This window comes from Rhamphochromis longiceps, linkage group LG12 (genome assembly GCF_057381845.1).
Source record: "Rhamphochromis longiceps isolate RC_006_pf linkage group LG12, R_longiceps_female_GT1.1, whole genome shotgun sequence".
Classification (NCBI taxonomy): Eukaryota; Metazoa; Chordata; class Actinopteri; order Cichliformes; family Cichlidae; genus Rhamphochromis; species Rhamphochromis longiceps.
Window position 1 is genome coordinate 18,243,664 of NC_140568.1, and position 6,000 is coordinate 18,249,663.

A 6,000-nucleotide genomic window follows, 5' to 3' on the forward strand; every position below is an offset into this window, starting at 1 on the left:
CATTACGTGGGCCGTTAATGTGTATATGAAGTCGGGTAGACTTCCGGGAAATAGTTGAGAGCCTGTATCAATGTATATGTTTTGTGAGTGTATAATGAAAAAGAAATTCTGGGGGAGGGAGACGGGGATTAAAGTTAGAATAAAGAATTGGTGGTGACGCCAAGGGGGAGGGGTTACGGGATATAAGAGACGGCGAGCCGGATATGAAGGGGGGTGTGTTGTAACATACAGGCTGTGTAGCGCGGATCTCAGTTTTATGTCTTTGCAACCATCTTTTTATGCACTGGGGAGGCCGTTTCAAATAAAGTATCCACACTAATACCTTACCGACTACGCCTGTGTTTGTCCGGGAGAGGTCTGGAAGGGGACCCCGTGACATATGGTGTCAGAAGTGGGATGGCTAGTCGGAAGAGGAAAACGCGCCTCCCAGCGAAGCGCACAGGGCTGCGGTCCCAGCAGCATGAGCTTCCGGGGGAGAAGACAGCAGAGGAGCTGGCGTGGGACACAGTGCCGGCGTCGTCTTCTTCAGCAGAGGAGGAGGAGATTTCCGGCAGGATTGGTCCGGAGTTGCCTACAACCTCGACCGCAGCACGTGATGGAGAACTGATTGCGATGATGAGGGACTTCCTGGCGGGACAGCAAAGGAGAGAGACGGTGTTATTGGCAGAACTCAGGGGACTGAGGACCGTTTCCCCTCCTAATGCGCCGCTGCCCGCAGATGTGGCTGGTCAGCAAAGCCCAGGTCCCGCACTAGCTGGAGCTAGCACCACGGCAGCAACGGCTACGCCAAGCACGGCAACAGCAAGCAGCCCCCGAATGGTACTGCCTACACCGGCGCGGCAGAGGGAATACGGGGAGTCGCCAGCGGAGGTTCCCTCTCGTCAGTCCCAAGGAGGGATTAGCAGTATCGACCCGTCAGGGGGAGAGTGGAGGCGATCGGCGGGGCCGAAGATCCCGCCTTATCAGATGGGGGAAGATATTGAGAACTATTTGTTGCGTTTTGAGCGGGTGGCCAGAACATGGAGATGGCCAGAGAGCGAATGGGCCTGTCGGCTAGTTCCGTTGCTAGCGGGGAAGGCGTTGGAGGCCTATACCGCAATGGATGAAGAAAGAGCCCACTGTTATGAGGATTTAAAAGCTGCCTTGTTAGTTAAATTTGACATTTCCCCGGAGACGTATCGGCAGCGGTTTCGCTCTAATATTATTCCACCTGGGGAGAGCCCCACTGAGACGTACTACCGGCTGAAAGGACTGTACCGGCGCTGGCTTCGACCAGAGCAGCATACGAAGGACGAGATGGGAGAAGCGATTATTTTGGAGCAGCTAATTCGAGTTCTTCCAGGGGAGGTGAGGACCTGGGTGAGGGAGCATGAGCCCGCGGACGGACTGGCCGCAGCCAAGTTGGTGACGCAGTATTTCAATGCGCGGAGAGGAGCGGCCCCAGTCCGCTCAGCTGGGACGCCACAGCGATCGTCCCCGCAATCCGCGGGTCTGCCGAAGCGGGAGAGTAACCCCGAGCCATCCGGGGCCCCCAAGGTATCCACTCTACGAGGAGCGGGTAAGGACTTTCTTTGTTATTACTGCCAGCAGCCAGGCCATAAAGCCTCGGTGTGCCCCATCCGGAAGGCCAAAGTCACTGGGGCCTGCTATGCACCTCGGCTGGAGGCGGAACCAACAAAGGTCCAGCCAGCTGAGGGGCAACGCTATAAAACTGTAATGGTAAATGGGCAGCGGGTTACTGCTTTGCTGGACACTGGTAGTTTTATGTCATTAATTAAGCAAAGCTTGGTACCAGTGAACTGTGTGGACTATAGTCGACAAGAAGAAGTGTTATGTGTGCATGGTGACAAACATCCCTACCCAAAGGTGGAAATAACAGTGACTATTAATGACCAGCCATATTTATTGTCTGTTGGGGTGGTACAGAATTTGCCGGTAGAGGTTATTCTGGGGATGGATGTGCCTGTGCTTATGGATTTGTTGCAAGAAAAAGAAGAGCGGGACACAGAGACAAAAGGGAGGGAAACGGGGAATGTTCAAATGAAGGTGTTAGGCCCAGTGGTCACTAGGGCCCAGGCGAAGGCGGGATGCCAACCCCTGCCAGACTTGGACAGTAGTCTGTGCGAGGGTGGCACGAAAGGGCCGAGAAAATCTCGTCGCCAACGCCGCTTTGAGAAGCAGCTATGGTCCCAGGGACCGGGCAATAAGAACATGAAATGGGATGTACCTGAAAATATTTCTGTGTTGCAAAGGGAGGATGAGACGTTGGAAGTGTTGTTTGCTAATGTGCCTGAAGGGGGAACAGGGAAATGGGGAGGAAAAGAGAAGTTTGTGGTTGAGAAAAATGTGTTGTATGCAGTTGATGGGGACCACCAGCGGCTTGTGATCCCTGCTAGTTGTAGACCTCTCATTCTGCATTTAGCTCATACCCTCCCCTGGGCAGGCCATTTGGGTCGCCAAAAAAACCTATTTACGGGTTAGTACGCGTTTCTTTTGGCCGTCAATGTATACGGATGTACAGAAGTACTGTCGTGCATGCCCTGTGTGTCAGAAAACTTGCCCAGCGCGCAAATCGGATCGGGCTCTGCTACAACCCTTGCCGGTCATCTCTATCCCCTTCCGTAGGGTAGCTATGGACATTGTGGGTCCGTTAGTAAAAAGTGGTCGGGGTTATCAGTACATATTGGTGGTGTGTGATTACGCGACCCGTTTCCCAGAGGCGTTTCCGTTGCGAGCGATCACAGCCCCTAATGTTCTGCGCGCACTGATACAGTTGTTTTCTCGGGTGGGGATACCTGATGAGATTTTGACCGACCAAGGGACTAACTTTACGTCGAAGTTAATGCAGCTCTTCCACACTCAGTTAGGCGTTTCGGCCATCAAGACGTCACCGTACCATCCACAGACAGATGGGTTGGTGGAGAGGTTTAATCAGACTCTCAAACGGATGTTACAGAAGTTTGTGTCAGACACGGGAAAAGATTGGGACCAGTGGTTACCCTTTCTTTTGTTCGCGTATAGAGAGGTTCCACAGGCGTCCACGGGGTTCTCCCCCTTTGAGTTACTCTATGGGTGGGAGGTACAGGGGCCGCTTGATCTCGTTCGAAAGGGGTGGGAGTCTTCGACCGTGGCTCCAAATGAGAAAGGGGTGGTGCAGTTTGTGCTGGAGATGAGAGAGCGGTTGGAGCGGTACCAGGCCGAGGCCGAAGCCAATCTGCGGGATGCTCAACGAAGCCAGAAGATCTGGTATGACCAACAGGCCCGGCAACGTGAGTTTCAGCCCGGACAAAAGGTGCTGTTACTTCTCCCTTCTTCCAACAGTAAACTGCTGGCGAAATGGCAAGGGCCCTATATCGTGCTTCGCCGAATGGGACCAGTGACGTATGAGATCCATCATCCGGGAAAAAAGAAACCGAAACAAACCTACCATGTGAACCTCCTGAAGGAATGGGTGGAGCAGCCCCGTCCGGCTCCGAGGGAGGCACTGATGGCCAGGGTGGTGCAAGGAGGAGGACAGAGTGAACCTGAGCAGGCTACGGATCCAAGGTCTCCGGTATTGACTCATCTGACCTCACAGCAGGCTGCGGAGCTACTGAAAATTCTGCAGGAGACGCCTTCGCTGTGTTCCGTTAACCCAGGTCGGACTACCTTGGTTGAACACGTGATCCGGCTAAAAGAGGGACAGCCCATCCGGCAACGGCCCTATCGGGTTCCGCAACACTTGGTGGAGAAGCTGCGACAGGAGGTGGAGAAGATGCTGGAGCTTGGAGTGATCGAGCCGTCCTGCTCCGAATGGTGCAGCCCGGTGGTCATTATCTTCAAAAAGGATGGCTCTTTACGCATCTGCATCGACTTTCGAAAGCTAAATGCCATCTCCGAGTTTGATGCGTACCCCATGCCGCGAATTGAGGATTTACTGGAGAAGATTGGGGCTGCCCAGTATATCACCACTTTGGACTTGTGCAAAGGCTACTGGCAGGTGCCACTGGAGGAGACGTCGAGGCCGTACACTGCTTTCAGGACCCCTGCCGGGCTCTTCCAGTTTACCGTGATGCCCTTTGGCCTACATGGGGCACCGGCTACCTTCCAAAGGCTGATGGACAAGTTGTTACAGGGCTGTGACGGTTATAGCGCCGCCTACCTGGATGATGTCATCATCTTCAGCCACACGTGGGAGGAGCATATGCAGCATCTGTCGGAAGTCTTGGGAAGAATTCATAAGGCCGGGCTGACTCTGAACCCCTCGAAGTGTGAATGGGCGCGGCAGGAGACTCGCTACTTGGGCTACCAGGTGGGACGAGGAGAGGTGCGACCGCAGCTGGATAAGGTGGAAGCTATCCAGAATTGTCCTCGGCCTCGCACCAAGAAGGAGGTGCGGGCTTTCCTGGGACTGGTTGGTTGGTACCGAAGGTTTGTGCCCCAGTTTGCAACAATGGCGGCGCCGCTGACGACATTACTGGGGAAGAACCAACGAAATCCGGTCATATGGACCGCAGCATGTGAACAGGCGTTCCAGGGACTGAAAACTTGCCTGTGTTCGACCCCCGTGCTCTGGAGTCCGGACTTTAAGAAGCAGTTTTTGGTCCAGGTGGATGCCTCCAAGAGCGGCCTGGGAGCCGTGTTGGTTCAAGGGGACCCGGGCGAGGAGCACCCGATCCTATATCTGAGCCGCAAGCTGCTGCCGCGGGAGACCAATTACTCGACGGTGGAGAAGGAGGCTCTGGCGATTAAGTGGGCGCTGGAGAAACTCCGGTATTACTTACTGGGAAGAGAGTTTGTGTTGGAGACTGATCATCGGGCGCTTACCTGGATCCAGTCCATGAAGGATCATAATAGCCGACTTACACGCTGGTACCTCTCACTGCAACCTTTCAGGTTCGCCATCCGGCACAGACCAGGTACACTCAATGTGGTGGCGGATTACCTCTCTAGGTTGCCGCACATCGCCAACCTCCGGGGGGAAGGGGATGATGTGACGGAGTGACCCGTCTCAAGGCAGAGTCCGCTGAGTATGGCACCGCCACCATTAGATCGCCACCATTAGTTCGATTTGGCACCCGGGGCGGCGTATCTTTCTGACGACCGAGTAGAGGAATAAAAGGGGTGAGGAGCAAGTTGTGAGCCGCATCGGGGGTGGCTAGATTTTGGTTCCCACTTACTTGTTAAGGGCGTCGGTCGGGGAGACGTGCGGGGGATCGCCAATCGTGCAGGGTGACGCAAGCCGATGGTATGGGGGTGTGGGGTTTAAATAATGAGTTCACGTGTGTCTGGACCGTCATGAGAATGGCCTCATTACGTGGGCCGTTAATGTGTATATGAAGTCGGGTAGACTTCCGGGAAATAGTTGAGAGCCTGTATCAATGTATATGTTTTGTGAGTGTATAATGAAAAAGAAATTCTGGGGGAGGGAGACGGGGATTAAAGTTAGAATAAAGAATTGGTGGTGACGCCAAGGGGGAGGGGTTATGGGATATAAGAGACGGCGAGCCGGATATGAAGGGGGGTGTGTTGTAACATACAGGCTGTGTAGCGCGGATCTCAGTTTTATGTCTTTGCAACCATCTTTTTATGCACTGGGGAGGCCGTTTCAAATAAAGTATCCACACTAATACCTTACCGACTACGCCTGTGTTTGTCCGGAAGAGGTCTGGAAGGGGACCCCGTGACAACAACACAAAAGCCATATTAAACGCAGACTACTTTAGACCCGGAAGTAGGATTCGTCATGTCATCACTTAACGACCGGATTCCTTATTGTGTTGTTATTAGCACAGCAGTGCTTGTGTGCACTCAAGCAAGCATTTTCATATTACAGCAGCAGTCTCTAAACAGTCTAAACAGGCTCTTTGTCATTTTCATGTCATGATGATCCAGATGTTTCCAGTTTGTCAAAGCACCCAGCCTCACCCAGCACCCAATTATGACCCCTTCTTGCATGACAGAGCTTTAACCTGTAGTTATAGATGGCATGTGCAAAAATTAATTACACCCTCACTGCTT